The 22,484-nt window shown below is 40.6% G+C and overlaps 1 protein-coding gene across 2 annotated transcripts in view; it reads left to right on the top strand.

The window, feature by feature from the left end:
- LOC134291406 (prostaglandin E2 receptor EP4 subtype-like) overlaps positions 1-22,484 on the top strand; it is a 91,905-nt gene that overhangs the window by 26,559 nt on the left and 42,862 nt on the right. The gene's annotated exons all lie outside the window — the stretch shown is intronic.

Raw genomic sequence — 22,484 nt, 5'->3', positions numbered from 1 at the left:
GTAACATTCATGCATTAAACAATCTTTATTCGTCTCCCTATTCGTTCCATATTGGTATTCTCTGGACTACAACTGACAATAATTACAGAAATGACACTTTCAAACTATAAACATCACTGAAACAATGAACAGTGCAGAGAGTAAAATTAATCATTCTGAGGCGCAAATGTACTAGGCATATACCGCCAACAAAACGCCCCAGACTCATTCGCGCGTCTTTTCCATGCCGGTCACGTCAATCGAACTTGCCCATAACGTATTCGGATTTGGCAGTGCGCCACCAATTGAATAGAAGAATGATTTTTTAGTTGGGTAGATTCGCAGTTCCGCGGCGTGGATTGCTCTGCGCCTACACCCCCGCACGCACCGGCTTGCACACATTCTTGTGACTTGTTTCTCATTTTGGGTGATCTTTTGTATCTATACATTCCATTGCTTTTTTTTCGACGCAAAGATCACGGCGCTGTCCGGTAGGTAGATTGAAAAAAGACTGAGATGAATGATAATGTCATCGATGGACGACGGTCCCGAGCCATACCCAACGAGGCTGGCGAGGGTGGGACCCATTTGGCACAGGATGACTTTTTTGTTTCACCCATCACATTATTGCTAAACGGACGGTTTGCTGTTATCGTCGCCCCCCATTGGAGAAATATTAATGATGATCCATTGTCAGCTTATGGGTGATAAGGGCTCGTGCCGTATCTGAAGTATAAATCATTTCCGCTCCGATGAAGGGTTGGATTGTTTATTGATGGTGCGCTGAGGTTAGTTCGGATACGACGCGACGACGGCTCAAATCGTTTGGTAGGGATAAACACAAGATTCCAGCACAATAAACACATCACATCAGTTTAGTTTTCTGATGTGCCAAATATCTATGTAAATGAATCACCACGATGTCTTTTGTCTGAAACAAAGTTTCAAATGAAGATTATTTCAGACACATGTACATACTTCTAGAACATATAGGTACTTACTTACTTTCACTACTGAGCCGAAGGCCGAAATAAATGATTTTTTTCCTGGGTGATTGGCCGCCATTGTCTTCACCTGTGACCAGGTTCAATTTCTGCCGCCTTCCTTTAGTTTCTTGTTGAGAGTGCGCCGCCATGAACCTCTGGACTTGCCTCTGCTGAGATGTCGTGCTGGGTTCCAGTCTAACGCTTGCTTACAGATTTCATTCCCGCAACTGCGAAAAGTGTGAACGATCTATCTCCACTGTCGCTCCCGAATTTATCTCGCTATCGACTTTTGATTACATCGGTAATGCAGCTACTCGTTGAGATCCAATTAAGAGGTGTCCATGCACAATTATAAACCGCATGCATCTATTGATAAAGACTTCCAGTCGTTGAGAGTTCTCCATTCCATTGGTACAAACCAGTTTTCAAATTTGATGCGCTTAGTCTGACTATTTTTCCATGCATAAAAAAAATCGCAAAAGCAGCCACCTTTTTTTAATTAGGGGGAAATCTGCTCAACAGACACCCGAACACGAAGGTTCGGGTAGTGTGGAGTTAGACCGTCTTTTACAACACATGTTAAAGCCAGAAATACTCTATCCTCGACCTACTAAACACATTCCTATGGTCGCCAAACCCTTCATCTCTCCGGAATCACCAAGAAGGCATTGCTTCAGAGAGGGTCTAATGCACATCGCACCCTCAAGGTTAGCTGCTTAGCCTAGCAGCAACGAACATCGATGACTCGCTCTGGAGAGTCCGTCACGGTAGCATGCTGGCGCTTAGCCAGTTTCCCGAGTGGTCCTCACCACTCCCTTTGTCCTCGGAAGGTGGGCAGGGTCAACCCCGCCCGCGCCCAACTGCTTTGCAGACATCAAGAACTGATGCCTACGTGCAACCAGATCTGACATGCTGAAGGCAAGGGTATCACTACCCTTCAGGCACTATCAGCTGCACCAGAAGGTTGTTGACAGTAGGGTCTGCCCCTGCCCGGAGACCCCTTTCCAACCGCGGGCTCGTATCCAACCCAGTAGACCGACGCCACGACAGCAACGCTACCAGGACTTCCTCTCCGCGACCACTCAATCGCTGTACGGGTCGATTTCGACCGTAGGGCACCGGTATGACCTACGAAGCCGACTCTGAACCACTGGACCACCTCTTGTGCCGCATCTGAACTAGCCATTCTCCGAATCCACGCGCCACCTTCTTTGTAGCTCCCAGACGATATGGGTGATAGCCGCTGAAACGGCGTTCCAGCTAACCTCATCTCTACACATCCTCTGGACCAAATTGTCCGGAGTTGTGTCCTCCCCGCATGTGGCAAGCATGCGGTCACGCATTGTGCGAAAACGCGAGCACACGAACAAAACGTGTTTCGCCGTTTCCTCTAAACCATTGCAAACTGGGCATTCGGGAGAATCCGCATGCCCGAAACGGTGTAGATACTGTCGGAAGCAACCATGACCTGTAAGGACCTGTGTCAGGTGGAATGTAACTTCCCCATGGCGCCTATTAATCCAACTATCTACCCTCGGTATTAACCTATGGGTCCACCTTCCTTTGGTGGAACTGTCCCACGCGCGCTGCCATTTGACCATAGAGGCCACCCGAGCAAAGTCTGACAGCAAATTGAAAACAAATTTTGATGTTGTGATATTGCAAATTATGATAACTCAGGTTGTTGTCGTTTTGGTCGTTTTAACGGTTAAAACATCAAAAATGAGAGCAGAAAAATGTTCCCGTAACAGCAAGTTGAAAACAATTCCTGCTACCAGCGATAGCAAATTGATAACTGTTTTTGCTATAAGTACGAAAAAATAGAAAAATCGTTAAATATAGGGGTTATTCGATTGATATCAAATCCTAAATGCCATAAGATAACTACACTAATGGTATGTATATTCCTGAAGTTATTATACATGATTGCCTAGAAGTTATGAAATAACTTAAAAACTTTTTTTTTTTAATAGTTTAAAGTGACAGCAAAACGAAATCTAAGATTGAAATCAAATTTAATCAAGACCAACTGATATCAAAATGTGATATCAGTTTGCTGTTGAATACAGATCGAGTTTTCGATTTGCTATCATTTTGTTGTCAGACTCTGCTCGGGCATCCTGACAGTCCTACGTATGCCTCTTGTGCCGCGCATTTCGATGCACTCCATGCCCTCACTGATAAGAATGCTGATAGGCACCATACCATTAATGACGCAGAGAGCGTCGTGTGACACGGTACGGTACGCGCTCGCAACCCTCAGGCACATTAGCCTGTAAGTACTTTCCAGCTTCCGTCGGTAGCATTCAGTACTTAGCGCGGTGCTCCACGCCGGGCCGCCATACCTAAGTATGGACGTAGCAACACAAGCCAGAAGCTTGTGCTTACTGGCGTACACCGCAGAGCTATTGGACATCATCCGGAACAGTGCCGTTGTGGAGGCTCTTTTACAGGCATAGTTTACGTGGCTACCTAAGGTAAGCTTATCGTCGATCATCACGCCCAAGTGTTTGACGGAGCGCTTTGACAGGATAGTGCACTCTCCTACACTGATCTCCGTCTGCTGCTCCGACTTCCGGTTGTTAGCAACCGTCACCTCTGTCTTGTAGTGAGCCAGCTCCAGTTTCCTGGACCGCATCCACGCCTCCACAACCTTGATCGAGTGGTCGGTAGTCAACTTCATCTCCTCGATCGTTTCACCGTTGACTTCGAGCGTAATGTCATCGGCAAATCCGACAATCTCCACTCCCATGGAGAACTCTAACCTCAACACCTCGTCGTACATGACATTCCATAACACCGGACCCAGGATGGAACCTTGCGGGGCTCCTGAGGTTATGCGAAAGCACTTCCGACCCAGCTCCGTATCGTAAACTAGTACTCGATTCTGAAAGTAACTTTCGAGAATCTTATACAGGTACCCCGGTATCCCCAGACGCAAGAGCGCATCGGCAATAGCAGACCAGCTGGCGCTATTGAACGCGTTCCTTACATCCAGAGCCACTACCGCACAGAAACGAATTCCCCTCCTCTTAGGCTCGAGTGCTTTCTCGGCGGCTTTTGTAACCGACAAGATAGCGTCTAAGGTGTGTAACGGGAGCGAAAGGATAACGAAAGGAAAGAACAAAACAGCCTCCGCTTAAGCGCCAGGCAAGTCGGAAACTTGCCGCGAAGGAGCGTGTCAATCTCAAAATCCCGTACCCGGCCGAGACCTCAGGGCGAGTCCTTGTCTAAAGTCTCCAATCCCAAAACCGAAACTTCTGATCGCACGGACTAAATACAACAACCGAAATCTTAACCAACTCCAGGGTGGACTGGTTTCCTTTGAAGGTTTGCCAAATCCAGAGCCTATTCTACCACGATCGCGAAGGTAAAACTTGATTAAAAGATCCCTTAGTCAGACCACAATTTCGTCAATTCGTCACAATACTACTAGGGCAGCGTTATTCATTGTTCGGGGGTAACATTTTATTGGATCAATTTCAAAATCCCTACTCTGCCTATCTCCACTCGATTCACTTAATCTAGGGTTAGTTCGATTTACATGGGTTCAGTTTTGTTCGAGCAGCTGCCCTTTCTCATACCTGTGCATGCTTCGGTTCCTCACCTGCTGGTTGCAGTGGTAGTTGCACCAGCTGGGCGGGCTCCTTTAGGTAGGCCACACGTCAGCCTTACCCGAGTAACGGTTCTCGCTCGGTGACGTCGGTGGTGAGTTGTCCCGCCGTGGTGAATTAGTGCGGGTCGGACTAACTTGTCTGTTCGTTTAAGTGTCACGTCAGAACGGCTCTATGACGCAACGATGATGATGACCTCATCGACCAACCTCGTGGGCTAGTTTCTCACAGGGCGTATCGAGCGGCCACTACACTCCAGATTTAGACTGGTCCTGGGGGTTAGACCTTCGCGTGAAGGATTACCTTCAAACGGGTTTACACAAAATTAACTTTTTATTCTTGGGGAGCACAATTAAAAGGTTTACCTGGTGTTGGCACAGAACTAATTTAATCTCTTCGGGTGCTGTAGTTGATCAGATTGCTCCACCGAATTATTATACTTCGTTTAGCTAGGCACATTATAATTGCAAACCTCAATTAACATACAAGTTTAACTAACCACGCCGGGCTCACATGGCGATGGCTAACTAGTCCAATAACAAATTATTTTTCGAATGCACTTCTGCACTTCTCCTGAGCACCATTACAATTTCTTCCCTTGACTTGGCTTTGATTCACTACTGAATTATACAATTGTTCAATCTTGAGTAATGTTCTAGGCACAACCTTTCTCTTCGGTGGTCAAATACTAAGAGGGCGTTCAATCTCGCTTTACGGACCTTTCATCCTATGTTCGTTCCGCGGGCTATTGTTTTAGTGATCATGCCATACATCCGTTCAATTTCGATATCGAAAACCGCCGACTTAAACTGTCTTCGATTCTACAGTAGAGTACGTATCAGAGAGAAGGAACGCTTTCGCTATAACAATATTGGCGTAGGACACGTTTAAATGTTGTTTGAATTGGAAAAGGGAATATCTTTTATTTGATAATTTTTAAAGGGAATTTAATTAAGTTTTTTTTATATATAAAAGTTTGTAACTTGTTACAGGTGGACCTTCCCTTCCGGAAGCCGTACTGGTTACTCGAAAGACCATTTTCGCCCTCGGTGAACCTCAACATTCTATTGAGGATGTTTTTTCCGAGCACCTTTCCCGCCGTGCCAATCAAGCATATTGGTCTATATGCCGACGGGTCTCCGGGTGGTTTCCCCGACTTTGGCAATAGTACCAGGCTCTGCCTCTTCCAAGCTTCTGGGAAAACTCCCTCGACCAGGCATTTCTGCATAGCAGACCTGAACATCTCGGGAGCTTCTGCAATAGCTACTTTTGAGGCCAGGTTCGGAACTCCGTCCAGACCTGGGGCCTTACCTACGCTAAGGGACTTAGGCGCTGTCCATAAACTACGTAGACTCATTTTGGGAAATTTCAGATACTCCCCTCCCCCTCCGTAGACTTAAGTTCATACAAAATTTTAGAAAATTTGTATTGAGCGTAGACTTTGGCCAGACCCCCCCGTCCCCCTTAAGAGTCTACGTAGTTTATGCACAGGCCCTTAGCTATCCCCGCAAGTTCCACATCGGTGACCCTCTCCTCATCGCCAGTCCCAGTCCAAGGCTGTCCTACGGAAGAAGGCCAAGGACTAGGATCATGACGCGGAAAAAGCCCCTCGATGATCCCCTCCAACATCTCGGGAGATTGCTCTGTAGGAGCCATCACACCTCCCGTCTTGGCCATAACGATCCTGTAGGCGTCACCCCACGAGTTCGCATTGGCACTCTGACAGAGACCCTCAAAGCAGGCCTTTTTGCTTGCTCTTATCTCGGTCATATTCTGATTTATCGACCGTTATTAACTTGATGATGTTGTGGCTATATCGGTCTCTTTCTACTCATAGTATAAGGGAGTAGGGATCAAAGTGGATAATGAAATGATAGATATGGTAGAATTTGCTAGGTAGCGAACAAGTGTGAAAATTTTATAGAAGGTGAAATTAGACGAGTAGGCCATGTATTGAACGAATACATCGAATGCGTGAAACTTCTGCCGTGCGACCTGTGCTTTTAAACATATCGGCTTGGCTATGAACGGAGTGCGAATTCCGAAAAAGCTACCGATCGATAGAATTTGTGATGAAAACAGAACAATACATAGGCAGTCGGGTGCCTGAAACTTTTGCCAGTCTTGGTAAGGTGGTATGAACTACCAACCAAGCCGATCTGTTCAAAAGCACAGGTCGCACGGCAGAAGTTTCACGCATTCGATGTATTCGTTCAATACATGGCCTAATTGCCTAATTTCACCTTCTATAAAATTTTCACACTTGTTCGCTACCTAACGAATTCTATTATATCTATCATTTCATTATCCACTTTGATCTCTACTCCCTTATTCTATGAGTAGAAAAAGACCGATATAGCCACAAAATCATCAACTTATCTCGGTCTGCAGCGCGGCTTTTGCAGCGGCGAACACCACCCGCCGTTTGTTTCGCTATTCCTCTGATCGTGCTCGCTGCATCCGACGCCCGAATAAAAAATACAGTAGAAAAACCGAACGTTGTATTGTAACAGTACTATTTAGAACCATATTCTGACAATAGACACCACAGTAAAAATAAAAAATACAAAAACAATAAGATGTAATGTAGACACCTATACCGTGAATTGTAAATAAGATTTTTACAATATATTATACAGGTTGTTAAGTATCGTAACAATACAAAAAAATATTTTTCTCCATATATATTTTTTTGCAAAACCATACATTTTATTGTTAATGAATTGTTCAAAATACTGATACGTGGGTTTTAATATACCGTACATTGTATGGTACATGAATGGTTTCAAACAATAAAATATACCGTAAATAAATTGTTTTTAATTGTAATTTCACTAATGGTTATACATTTAATCAAATGGTTTTGGAATGGTTCTCTTCTGTTATGTTGTATTGTTTAACATTACATAAACCATATATTGTTATATTATCTTGTCATTTTCCTCCTGTTAATGGCACCTTAGGCTTACTAGATTTATAAGAATGCGCTTTGGAAATTCTCCAGAGCGTTTTCGATAACCCTTCATATATAGGATCGCCCACGGAGGTTCTGGCAACGCTGGCAATGCCACCTGCTGCGGTTTTATCGTGTCGAGAATTAATGTGAGAAAAAGTGTGTGAATTATAAAAGAATTATTAGTTTGGCCGCCGGAGGAGTGTAAAGTTTTACGAAAATTGAAATTGAAATGTTTAGGATCGGAGGTGGGAGCCCTCGGAGGGCGAATAATTACGATTTTATTCTGGAAATCAGCGGCCATTACAGCGGGTCAGCGGCGAAAATTTGCTTGTCAGTGGTAGTAGTGCCAACTCGGTGGGGCAACGGTGGAGTGTGTACTACTAATACACAACAGTAGCAGTGAGTGTGAGAGGGTGAACAAGTGCGGTGTACGAATCATGTTGGGAAAGTGAGCGCCGTGTTGTGGGTTTGAAAAAAAAAGAAAAGAATTTTTTGGAAAGTCCGAAAAGTGCACCGTTATCGAGTGAAGAGCAGTCGGGGAAGCAGTGGGCTTTATGGATATGCTGTCGAAACAGGAGCGACGGCATTTCTATAGCATAATTCTCCCCCACAACGGATGGCTTGGCAGATGGGGTGGGCGGGTGGAGCGCTGTTGGAACGGTAAGAGAAAGCGACGCCGGTAGAAGGTAAGAGTGCAGTGAGCCGGAGTGAGACGCTAGAACCACACTCCGTGGGTCTGGCGGCAGAGGGTAAGCACCAGCCATGACGACTCACTCACACAAACAAGCGCCAACTCCATTCGTGAAACGGTAAGTACGACACTACAAGGGGATTGAAAATTTCTGAACCGAGAAGCGTGAGTATGTTTGGTTGGAGCGTGGTAGGAGGCGTGTGTGGGTATAATGGGAACAGACGTCGATTACTCTCAAAACAATGCGGGGTGCACGAAGTGCTGCTGGCAGCATTTCTCTTGCTCTCTGTTTTCTGCTATCCGTTGCAGCGCTTAGGTTGATGAATCGAGCAGCTACAACTAGATCATGCGGTGTTCGGTGGGGGGTTGGTGGGAGAAAGGCGGGGTTGGCGGATAAAGAATGAGTGAGTAATAGTGATGCAGTGAATATTTTTCACTTAGGGGTAAAGTGGAGTATGGCTATGCGCGGCATTTCGGGAATACCACCACTGGTGTTTATCGAGGACGTTTTACTAGGTCGTAATAATTTTTTTCTCAATACAGGGGGAGAGTAGACAAGTCGGAATGGAACTTTTATAGTGGGGGATAGTCGCTAGTTGAGCAAAGAACCATGGGGAAGAGGAGGTGAAAAAGTCAAGTCTGGTGAAGATACAGGGGATAGACAAAATGATCGGGACAGGCAAAATTTTCACTTTTCAAAAAATGCTCAATTAGCTGTAACTTTTCGAAAAGTGCATCAAATATTTTCAAATTTTTACTGTAAGTTCCTCAACTAGTTGTGTATCAGTGGACAAAATTTGGAAAAGATCGGACAATTCTTCACGAAGTTATAAATATTTTTAAAAAAGGTAAAATTATCCGATAGCCAACTTTGAGCTGTTATATCTCCGGATTCAATGAACCGAATGCAATGAAATTTTGTCCATTTATGACTTGTATAATGAGCTATGAAAAACCATTGACTTAACTTAATATTCTTAACACGGAAGAAAGTTATAACGATTAGATTATTTTTCTAAAAAAACACCAAATTATCCAAAACATCAACATCGTTTCAAAATTCAAGAAACAAATTATAGTTCATTTAGTTTCCCTCCAATTGACTTATATATAAATGCGTTTTGAAGGAAAGTAACAACATAGCCGACAATAAATTGAAAAAGTAATGGGATGCATATTAAAAATAGACCAATTTACTAAAAAATCGTGAAAAAAATAAAATCGCTATAACTTTTTCGCTTGTTAAAAATTTCAAGTTAAGTTAAATGTTTTCCAGAGTTCATTATATGAGTCATGAATGGTCAAAATTTCATTGCAATCGGTTCATTGAATCCGGAGATATAACAGCTCAAAGTTGGCTATCGGATAATTTTATCTTTTTCAAAAATCTTTATAACTTCGTGAAAAATTGTCCGATCTTTTCCAAATTTTGTCCACTGATACACAACTAGTTGAAGAACTTACAGTAAAAATTTGAGAATATTTGATGCACTTTTCGAAAAGTTACAGCTAGTTGAACATTTTTTGGAAAGTGAAAATTTTGCCTGTCCCGATCATTTTGTCTATCCCCTGTATGTGTGAGATCAAGAGTGGAGAATGGAAGAACTAATACAATTCAGTAACAGCTTGTTAGTACCAATACAAGCAGGGCGTCGGATGCTCTGAGAGACAATCATGGGGTCTTTGCGAGATGCTAAGTTACGGGCAATGCAACCTTGCTAGAGACTTGATTGGCGCACTGACAGTGCTGCCAATCACTAAGATTTGGGAATATTTAAAATAAACTAAACTAAAATTACTAAAAGTTTGGCAATCGGATACATACCCAAATGATGTCTTGAAAATGAAATGATAAGGAGAATTTGCTTCACTGTGAACAACAGAAATGATGAGGACACCACGTAAGTTAGACTTAGTTGTTATACGAAGACCTCTCTTGGTAAGTACAGATGCAGATGTGGTATAATCGGCAACCCTGTTTTATTACTTGAAAAAAAGTAAAAAAAGCGCGAATCTGGAAATAACGCGCAAAAATCAAGGCGTAAAATTCTCATAACCTGTCGATCGTCTGTCAAGAACGGCTGTCAAAAGTGGTGTTGAGATAAAAAGGTGATAAAACGTGTGAAAAGTGGCAAATCCTAGCTCAAAAAAGTGCAACAAATAGTGAAGTGAGTGAAACTAACTACTGGAAAAATGGAGCTTCAAGACGTGCGGATAAAAACAGTGGAAGTACCAGGTGATGGTAACTGCCTGTTCTACGCGGTGGTTCAGCAGTTGTCAGGGAGGAAGTGTTTCGATTCACAATTCTTCAACGAAGCTATGAGGCTGCGAAGAAGAACGGTGGATTACCTGATGTCGCACAAGACAGAGATGAGGGACGTAATACTAGCCGAGATCATCACCTCGTCAAATGTAACCACGTCCAATCTCTCAGACAGGCAACTGGACGAGAAAATCGACCAACATCTACGAAATCTGGCAAAATGCGGAACATGGGCTGGCGGAGAAGCACTAATGGCGATAAAAGAGATTGTTGGTGCTAACATCAGGATTTACAATCCACACTACCAACCGTTGGAATTGGTTCACGGTAATGGGAGGTGTAAAACCATTGAAATATATTTCAACGGAATCAACCACTACGATAGCGTAGAATTAGGACCAGGAGGAGGACAGACGGTACAGGGAAATGAAGATAGGGGGAAGGCAAGACATGGAAGCGCAGACCTAGGAGTAGAATCGAGAAGCAAGGCACAACTGAAGGACGAATTGAAACGTAGTGAACAAGGAAGAGTAGAGATGGAAATAGTGGGTGGTGATAGAGCGCAAATGAGTAAAGTAAGGAAAAATGTGGTACAAGAAAGCGGAGATCTAATATTGGAGATGAGAAATAAGGACCAGTTGAGTGTAGAGAAAGACAATATTGAGCAAGGAAGCGGGGACCTAGAAGTAGTGAGAGGAGTTAAGGAACAAATGAACGTAGAGATGAGGAAGGTTGTACAAGGAGGAGTAGCCCTGGGATTGGAGAAGGGAAAACAAGAACAGCTGCTCGCGGAGAACGATAATACTGAACAGGGAACCATGGAGCTAGAAGAAGTTAGAGAAAATCAGACGCAATTGAACGAAGAGAGAAGCACTGATGAACAAGGAAGCAGGGAACTAGGAATAAGGGGAGAAAAGGAGACACAACTTGGCGAGGGGAGAGAAAATGTCACACAAGGGTTAGTGGAAGTAGGGGAAGGAAAGAAGACACAGATGAACAAAAAAATGGGAAGTATAAAAAGAGGAATCATGGGATTACGGATGATAGAAGAAAGGAAGGATCGAAAGAACGAAGAGCGGGAAGAGTCTGAGAAAGAAAGCAAAGAATGCAGAGTAGGAAGGAGAAATAAGGATCATGTTAAAGAAAAGAGCAAAAATATCGAACAAGGAAGCGAAGAACAACTAGTGACTAAGGAAAAGGAGGTACAATGGACCAGACATAGGGAAAATGTTGATCAAGAAAGACATAAAGCAATGGAGTCAATGCACAATAATACGAACAAGGAAGTACACAAGAAACAACCTGGTAATATTCATGCAAATCAAGAGGTAGTTGAACGAAATCAAGAAAAGGAGAATCGCGTTAAAACGATAGACAGGGGAACAAACAAGGAACAACAAGCTAAAGACAGGAGAGATGAGGTACAGGCGAATGAGGTGAAGGGATATGGTGAAATAAGAAACATTGAGAAGCAAGCAGATAATACCCTAATAAACATACTGGATCAGGAATGCAGTGAAACAGAGGAGTTAACATACAGAGAAGTGGAACCGGAATTTGAAAAAATGCAAATCATAGAAAATGAAGCAATCAATATCATTAATAAGACAAAATGGGTGAGTGCAGGAAAGCTTCGACTGAAAATAAAAGTAATAGTAGAGGGTGAAGAAAGCTATTTGTGGTCGGTTAGTCATCAATTAAGCGGGATATCTCCAGAGCTAGAAATCTTCAAGGAATTACCGAAAGCGTTACTAGAAGATATTTGGAAATATGCAGAGAAAGCAGTTAGAGAAAATTTAAAAAATCCAGGGAAAGCACTATGGCAATTTATAGCAGATTTTTGGAAGAGAGAGGTAATAGTTTTTAACGAAGAAAAAAGCGTGGACAAATACAAACCAACAGGAACAGGAGAAAATATTGTAATAGGGAAAAAACAACTGTTTTGCAGCATAAGAAGGAATAAGCAACAGATAGATAGCGTGGAAATTGTTACATCAAAAGGGAAAATTAAAGAACGAATTGAAAATTGTGAGAATCTTCAGAAAACTCCAAGGCAGGATAATTTCAAGGAAGGAGAAGGACGAAGTTATAAGGAGGAAATATATATTGGATCATTAAATGTAAGAGGATGTTGCCAAAACAGGAAGAGAACAGAAATTGATGAAGAACTCCATCTAGCTAATATAGACATAGCAGTAGCAGTACAAGAAGCGAATGTTCAAGGAAGTAGAGTTAGTACACCGCACTATGATTGGATTATGTCAGATAGGGGGAACACAAATAACATGCGAGGATTAGCAATTCTAACAAGAAAAGACGGTAAAGTAGGAATAAGAGAAGTAAGAGATATTGATAAGAATATTATGTCAGCTATTATGGAACACAAAGAACAAGCTGAAGACTGGTTAATAGTAAACGTACATGCACCAAACACAAATGCAAGTTCATTTTATGCACATTTAGGATCAGTTGTAAATGGACATCCTAGGAAGAACAGAACCATTATTTTGGGTGACTTCAATTCACAAATAGGTAAAGAGGATTCAGATGAAGAAGAAATTTTAAGATTAGGAAAATTCATAGGACACACATACACTAATGAAAATGGGGAATACATGAAAAACTTTTTGAGGATACACAAAATGAACGTTATTTCAATGAGATTTGATGAGTCACTACTAGTCACATGGTCTAACGGAAATAGAGAATCTCAAATCGATCATGTAGTCATAGCACAAGAATCAGTGATAAAGACAAAATTTGTTAGAGCAGCCTGGACAGCAATTCAGAATGATCACAAATTAATTAAAATAGGAATATATACAGAACAAAAACAAGAAGTTAAAAAACAGAAGCTGGCAAAAAAAATATTAGAACCAAACGCCCTACAGTACGAGGAAAGGAACAAAACGTATGCAGAAGAGCTAAGAAAACACAAGACAATAGAAATATCCAATTTAGATACCACTGAAGCATATGCAAAATTCACAAAAAAAGTTATCACAAGTGCGAGAAAAGTACTACAGGAAACAAAAACGCCATTAACACCGAATAGGAAAAGAGCTTTGACGAATCTTATGAATGCTAGGAAACAGATGAGATTAGCTAAAGAAAGAGGAATAGGAACAGAATGGTACCGACAAAATATAAATATAAGAAGACAGGAATATGCAATCAAAGTAAAAGAGCACAATGAAAAAGAAGTTTTCAAATTTTATAATGAACTACAGGACTATGAGATAGGGGAAAGAATAAAAAGATCATATAGATTCTTAAAAAAATTTATGAAGAGCAAAACGCCGAAGAAGCCAAATATTCCGATGAGAAAATGGGTTGAGGAACTGAAATTATCCGAAGGAGTTCCAACTGACATCGAAATTGATAAAGAAAGCATAACAGAAGGGCCAAGTAGAGATGAAATAAAAGATATCATTAAAGGATTAGCAAATGGAAAAGCAGCAGGTCAGGATGGAATAAGAAACGAGTTCATCAAGTATGCAAATGAAGAAACATTAGAGGAATTGTATAGCATAATCCGGAAGGTATGGGAAACCAATAATATTCCTGAACAATGGAAGCAATCAATCCAAATACCAATACCAAAGTGTAGAAACCCAAAAGAGACAAATGATTATAGGAGAATAAGTTTATGTAACTTAGGATATAAAGTATACGCTAAATGGCTTTTACAGAGACTTAGGGAATATGCGGGAGATCCAGGCTATCACCAAGCAGCATTCACTAAAGATAGATCAACAGACGACCAAATATTTTACGCTAGGAGATGTCTAGAGGAGAGGTGGAACGGTGGCAAAACGTCAATAGTAGCATCAATAGACTTAAGAAAAGCATTCGACAATGTAAATTTAACATCAGTTCCTAAGGTTCTTAAAAAATTGTCAGTTCCAAGTCATGTTATAAATAGAATAATGCAATCACTTAATGCAGAAAAAACGTGTATATTATGGGAAGGAATTCGTACAGAGGAAAAGATAAAAACAAAGGGGATTAAACAAGGATGTCCATTGTCACCATATATATTCACATTAGTCATGCAAGATGTATTGAGTGAAGTAAAGCGAAAGTATCCAAAAGTAAATCTATTAGAGCCGAATAATAATAAATTACCAGTAATCTTAGTATTTGCAGATGACATTCTAATAATAGCAGAAACGTTAGCAGAGATAGAAGATATTGTAAGAATACTGAAAATAGAATTGGATAGAATAGGATTGGAAATAAATAATAAAAAAAGCCAAATCATGATCAGAGAACCAATGTCAGATAGGAATATCCCAAAAGTTGTTAAATTAAACGGAGAAGAATATGACGTCGTAGATCATATGAAATACTTGGGTGCATATTTATCTGATACGTTGAATAGACCACAGACAACGAGAAATAGGTGTAAATTAGCAATAGGGAGTAGCAAAACAATGATTGAATTTTTGAGACGATACAAGCCGACATGGAGCCTAGCAAAATTAATGTATAAGACAGTTATCTCTCCAGCAATCACTTACGGTATGAAAACAGCTACATTAGTAAAACGAAATAGGAAATCAGTAACCAGGCACGAAATGCAAATATTGAAGGAAATGGTCAAGTATTGCAGGGAAAAACCAAAAGGAAGATTAACGGTATCAAAACTATTAAATGGAAAAACAGCAGTTAAAAAGATAAGTGTAATGAGGATAAGTTATTGGGGTCACATACAGAGAAGGCCAGATGGGCACCCATTAAAAATAGCAGAAAAAATGAATTGCAAAAAGAAAAAAATAGGAAGACAAGCTAAAACATGGAAGAATGCAGTTAGGGAAGACAAAGATAGACTACCAAATGTTACAGAAGAAGATTGGAATAAAATTGTGAAAGATAAACTGAAGCTAAAAAAACAAGCGGAGGAGATATATAGAACACCAGGAAGCGAGGAAGAATCAGAATCAGGCGTAGAAGATTAATAGGATTTGGGAAAATTTGGCGAAATGCGGAAATGTCGAAGGAGTACGGGATTGAGATGGTGGGTTGGGTTTTTGTATGGTGGGATAGGGGTTTCTCTGTTGATACGGGGGGGGGGGGCTGTTGGGGTGTAGGGGGGAGGGTTTTGAGGTGCGAGAGGGAAGGGGGTAGAGGTATGAGGGAGGGAGGGGGGTTGATGGTTGGGGGGTGGGGTGGAGGGTGGCTGAGGTGCGGGTGACGAGGGTGTTGTTAATTGTGGTGTGGGTTGGGACTGTTTGAGCGGAACCTTGGATCAAGGTGTTGCAGACGATGCAAGAAATGGATAATATAACAGCATGGTGTTCAAGGGAATTGCTCGGGCAGCGTCGGATTATGAAGGGGATCATATTATCATGAACTGGAAACGTGGAAGAAGATGTGGTAAGGTATTTTTATATTATAGTATATAAACCAAAAAAGAAAAAAAAACAACAATAGAATGACTCACATACACTATGACAAATCCACATCAAATATCAAATTTTCCTTTTCATGTTTATCTCAGGTTCCTATCCATTGGCAACGTCGTGCAGTAATTGCCCAACAAACACAACGCTCAATATGTGCAACACCGTCTGATACGGCACGCCTACTCCAAATGCATTAATGGACAGGAGACAGGATACGTTTGAACCCGATTTGACAATCATATTCAGGCCCCAAGTAAACCCACCAGGAATTCGTGATTCACGACATACACAATGCAGGATAGGTGTATACGCCGAAAACAAAATAAAAATGTGTATTATATTCTAGAAAAATAAATATAATATAACCAAAAGAACTAAACATATACTTATACACATATTAACCATAATTAAATAAAAAACTAAAAAAAAAGTGCATTTTATTTTATATACATTAAGTGTTCTGTCCTGTTATTATAATAACTAGAAATCAACAGTATATCTACTCACAGGATGTCTCTCTCCCTCTTTCTCTCTACTCTAAACTTATAGGAAATTACGAAACAATGGAGACAGAAAATGAAAAGAACATAGCAGAAACAAACGAAAGGATAGGAAAAATGGACAAACGGAAGGATGACAGAATACCGGCTATGGATTACGCGGAAAAATGGTGAGATTGAAGCAATTACTACTACAAACAAATAAATAAACGCAATGAACTAAATACGCGCCAGGTTTAAAGGATATGGCTTTAAACCAGGAAGTTTGTGTGTATTCCGATTATCCAACTGATAACAGTAATACAGACATGCGGGGCTTATTGTAAGTGAAAGTGGCTTCTGAATGGACGTGTCTCTCCAGCCATTCTGAAATGGGTCACTGGAACTGCAATAGAGCTATCATCCTCTAACTCCCGGACTTAAGCTGCTTGCAAATAGCAACAAATCGGCATTGCAGACAACTTACTTCCATAATACCACTGCCGGACAGTGGGGGTTAGAAGGAATACACACACACATAACTCAAATTTGAGTAAATAGATTAAACTCATACTAGGTAGTTTGCCTTTAACTCCAGCAAAAAAATACACTCAAGAGTAGGTAAATTCAACCCAAACGTAAGTTTTTTCATGCCAATTTTTAAAAAAAACGGCATTTATTCAAAATTGGAAAATTTAGCCAAAGTACCCCAAGTGGGTCGATGCAGCTTCCTTTGTTTTTGATAACATCGGTGGGGGAAAACGAGAAAACAACATAATTTTTGGTAGAAAGTTTACACGATATACTTACTTTTGAGTAAAATAAAATCAAAAAATAGGTAGTTTTAGTTCTCCGTGCACGATTACTTTCCAGGGTGCTTCCTTGTTCTGGATTAGATTGGATAAAAGTAGTTACGATTGTTTAGAGATACTTATTGATATGGATTCATTAAAAATTTGAATATTTAATATTACGTAACGCAAGATTTTGCAGGTTTAGATCGCCTCCCTAACCAAAGTAACAACTTTTGTATGGGAAATATCGAAATTTTATGAGAAGCGTAACACAGCGCTAGAGCAACTCCCCCTCCCACAATACGTTTGCGTAATTGAATAAATCCTATGTAACTCAATTCAGATATCACAGAAAAACTGCAGATATTTTTTGTAAATAAATTAAATCATACCGATATAAATCTAGACTGTTGGAAGACAGTATTTACTATGACCAAGAATATTTATCTACGCGAAGTTGTAAAGGAGACAACTACATTATAAATGTATTTTACACACATGTCCAGAAAATTATAAGAAAAATGCAAGGGATGTTATTACTCAATAAACCTTAATATAAAAAAAAATGCTCAAAAGCTTAAATTCAGACATGTTATTTGCGGGCTGATAAATTTCTTGCGAGAAAGGCAACATGGGGATATCGAAGAGATAAACATTATTTTAGAACAAAAATCAACCTACAAGCCGTACAGTAAGTCACAATCGTATTATTAAGTAAAAAAACTTGAATTCCGGGACTAAATCCAATAACACATTCTTGAGAAAATGATATCTTTAAACGTAGCAAAGAACTGTTCTGACTTTTATCCAAAACCTTCTCTTTTAAAAAAATACTGCTCAGATTATTTGCCAGAATGAGATTTGCAATGACACCACAGATGATTTACAGTGCAAAAACCATAATACGGATGGAATAGAGACCACCGCACCGGTGCGCAAAGGCGACTGTTAATTATTTTACTCACATGGAAACGGACGACCGGTGCGAAAATGGGTGGGTAACGGAATTAAAAATCGTTAACGACGTGCTGTTTCGTGTGTAGTATGGATCCCACGCGTGGGCTAAGTGAAACGTAAACATGTTGCAGTTATCGAACGTCTACTTCAACTGTTCTGTCTTGATGACGAGCGCGTCGCCATTCTCGCGCTTGCACCTACTCATTTACGCCTTGGTTTGGTGTCCCTCACTACTTCTACCTGCGGCTTCGACTTTTTCTTCTTCCGGTCTACCTTAGTCCAAAGGGGGGTTCTCCCCTTGGTTCTTCCTACTCTGTGGCTGCTGAGAGCCTAACAACGGTCGCAACCCCTTGTTCCCATCCTTGCCAGCCTTTTCAGGCCCACCGCACTTCAAACCTCGAAATGTTTGAAAGATTGTTTATTTGGAAAATTTTTCACTGCTCCGCAGTCCATTTCTAAAGATGCTGTCCAAACGCCACGCAAAGTTCCTAGAGACCCAATGGAACGAGGAGAGGAGGTACGAACCATTTTTGATGTTCCGGAGGCATACAAGGACATTACTGGACGGACCGATGAAATCCTCTGGAAGAAAGCAATCGACGAAGAGCTAAAATCGAAGTGGGTTTTCCGAGTCAAGCAGGACAAAGATGGCGGACCAAAGGCGAATAACAAAATGAAAACAAGTTCTGTTACCTGGTTATCATTCGTTTGATAATTGAGTTTGTTATCCTTTAGGTTGAATTAAGAGCCAACATAACAAAAATGATAACTTAAATTGACTTCGCGAATACCAAAATGTTAAGAAGTTAAGTTATCATTGAGTTCAAGTTGATAACTAATTGTGTTATACAATGTTTTGTTCAACATTACATTTAGTTATCAACATGAAAAAATACAGCTGAATGATAACTGGTTTTGTTATCAATTAGTTATCATTCAGAGCTATTTTATCGATCAAAATAGTAAAAATCTACTTTACCGACATCATCAGCAATTGAAAAAAGTTTCTTATAATTTACAACCAATGTTTTCAACTATTACACCCAGTCGGGCCTCGAACCCTGATCGAGTGATTGCCGGTCGCAGCCGATAGCCCAACGGGACTCAGTGAGAGTGAGAGTAATTGAAGGCTACACGTTCGTACTACAGTTGCATTGAAGGTGGAAAGCGGAATCTATTTTTAGATTCGAGGTTCATCAGACTCTCAGTTTTGGGAAAACTTTGCCATATGCGTTTTGAAGCTGATAACATATGTTGTTTTCATTTAGAATTTTTATGTTACCGCGATAGACTAAAATTATCGATAACTAAATTTGTTATCATTTGCTTCTCATCAATTGGAGAAGATGATAACAAAAATAACAAAATGATAACACCTATAACATAGTTTGTTATCTAAGTGATATCACTTTGTTATCCGCCTTTGCTCGGGTAGCGTTCCTACACGGTGAGGTAGAGGATGAAATTTACTTGGCTGCAACAAAAGGCGTAACGGCACCGTCAAATTTCATCTGTAAGCTGGAACGGTCAAGTATTGGAATAAAATGACCGACCTGCTTCTGGAGCTGTGTTTCACCCATTCCCAAAGCGACTACTGCTTGTACACCAGGTTCACCGACCGAGGGGAGATTTTACAGATTTTACAGAGCATCCGTACAGATTTCGTTTTATATGAAATACAGATTTTTGAATTTACTTTGTTCTGGCTTGCAGTCTTAATAAGTTGGCCTACGAATTTATTATCTTGGCTCCAACGTTTCGATCCCGATTTGGATCTTCCTCAGGGATTGTAAATCCAAAGTACTCATATCAGTCGAAATCGCTAGATACAGATTTTTGAGGTAGAGAGGCCATTTTATATTTGTATGGGAGACAGTTTTTTTTCTCCCAAAGTTTGTATGGGATACAGATTTCTGAAAATTGTGATACAGATTTTTCAAAAAATCATCTGGCATCCCTGGTCCGGTGTGATATCTGCTATGCCTTCGAATACTTGGAATGTTTCCAAATTCAACCAGGCAAACCACATTGGCAAGCCTTCAAACTTTTTGAAGACAATCGAGGCAGTATTGCAAAGGCTACAAGCACTGAGAACAAGAGTGCAAAACACATCGATGTTGAACTTCATTTTCTGAGAGATCATGTGGCACAAGGAAGGTTAACGATTGAAGCTATTGAAACGACAAACCAACTGGCGGACACGTTCACTAAGGCATTGGAAGTTGGGCGTTTATGTGACATCATACTCCTTCTTAGTTCTAGTTATAATAAAATCTTTTTCGCTGTTTCAAGTTATTCTAACCATCAAGAGATACGGACTTCACATACTGACAAGGTTGTTTTCTAGCTAAAACAACCATTTTGCAATATTGAACTTCTAACATTTCCGGGCCCATATAGCCGAGGCGGTAAACGCACGGGTATTCAGCATGACCATGCTGAGGGTGACGGGTTCGATTCCCGGTCGGTCCAGGATCTTTTCGTAAAGGAAATTTCCTTGACTTCCTTGGGCATAGAGTATCTTCGTGCCTGCCACACGATATACACATGCAAAATGGTCATTGGCAGAGGAAGCTCTCAGTTAATAACTGTGGAAGTGCTCATAGAACACTAAGCTGAGAAGCAGGCTTTGTCCCAGTGAGGACGTTACGCCAAGAAGAGGAGAGGAGGAACATTTCCAATTTCTGCAAAACGGGGGATAGCCTACTGAACACTTATGCCAATGTTAGTGTAATGTCTATGGTCAGCGCTAAGAGACCGTCCATATTGGTACCGTAAACCGGGGTCAAATTGATCAGCGGGGTGAAATTGATCACTCGGGTACTACATTGTAATTTCATACTAGGAACTCTTAAGCGTCGTAATGATCTTAAACTTTTTACGTCATCTGATTCGTAGATGTCTAGAGATGAGTGTAGACTTTTAATTTTTAAGAAAAAAGTTACTGTTGTCTAATTATTTCAAGGAATTTGCAATGTATTTTTCATTTAGCTGAAATCACTGCTACAAAACAATCAATTGCTAATAAGACTTCCCGTAAATTCTCTGTTTTAACATTTTTGTGGAGCCTTGGTTGGGATGTTATGCAGCTAATCAGAGCATGAAATAGTTATAAAAAGTTCATTTTATGAGGAAATAGTCATTTATTGTGATAAAAATCATTTATTTCATGTGAGATTGCCTACCTTTAGGCGTTTAAAGGGAAATTTCAAAATTTAATTTTGCATTTAAAGTATTAAATTCACTAGTTGTAAGATTTTAGACGCGTTATTCGGTTTTAGAAGAGCAAAATTAAGCGGAGAAGGAAATTTTCCTTTTCAACCGATGCTTAATTGTAAACTGATCAATTTCGCCCCAAAGTGGCTTTTCCAATATTTTGATATTTGGAGTATTTAACTTAAAGTTTTAATTTGTTGAACAAAATTCTGTCACATGGTTCCATGGAGATCCACAGGGTACTGGTTTTACAGATATTCTTTTGGCGCATTTGAACAGGCACTCATGTTATCTGCAAAAGTTGTTTCAAAGTGATCAATTTGACCCCGGATTACGGTACCAACCATGAATAAGGTTTGGGAAGAATATGGCGCTGCATGAAATTCTCTCTTTCTCGTTCACTCTTACATATATTTCGTAAACAACAACGAAACGTCAAAATCTCATACAAAATCAAAACAGTGCAGTGCCCTACAGACTAAGGGCGAGGGCTTTGAAAATCATTCAAAAAATATTACGTCATTTATGGATGTTCCCCCAACGCTCCTATGTCTCACGAGCCAGGAAGTTCCTATTGGTATTCTCTCGATTTTCCGTTGCTTGGGAATCTACGGTTGGGACCAAGGTAAATTTACTTGCATTGGTTGGGACATCTAGAATTCACCTCAGCTTCCACCCTCACAAAATGTACTTACAAACAATATTGAATACTCTCTAGGTTCTATGACCTTAGCAGGATTGAGCATCCAGCCAAATATAATATTTTTCATTATGTCGTGTAAAATATCACTAAAGAGATGCAATACAGCTTTTCTTCCACATCCAAAAGAGATTCATTGAATCATTTCGTAAACAACGTTGTTTATTTCGCCGTAAAACTTTTCCCATGAATAGAGCTATACCCACCACCTACCTATTTCGATTTATTGCGTGCTTAGACTGACAAATTTCCATCAAAAAAATCCCCTGTCCGCCTATCTGTGCGACGGCACAGGCAGCTCAACAAAGAATATAGGTATGAAGGGACGCTGTTGCAGCACAAGGGAAATACCCAAAGCATTATTCCTCAATTATGCGCGTCCGAAATAATCTCCTTCATTAACTGTGTGATGTGTTTTGTTGTTCTGGTGGATGGTGTATA

The sequence above is a fragment of the Aedes albopictus genome, chromosome 3 (genome assembly GCF_035046485.1).
Source record: "Aedes albopictus strain Foshan chromosome 3, AalbF5, whole genome shotgun sequence".
In the NCBI taxonomy this organism is placed as follows: domain Eukaryota; kingdom Metazoa; phylum Arthropoda; class Insecta; order Diptera; family Culicidae; genus Aedes; species Aedes albopictus.
The sequence above is the reverse complement of the archived record's forward strand: the minus strand, read 5'-3'. Positions and strand labels throughout refer to the sequence as shown.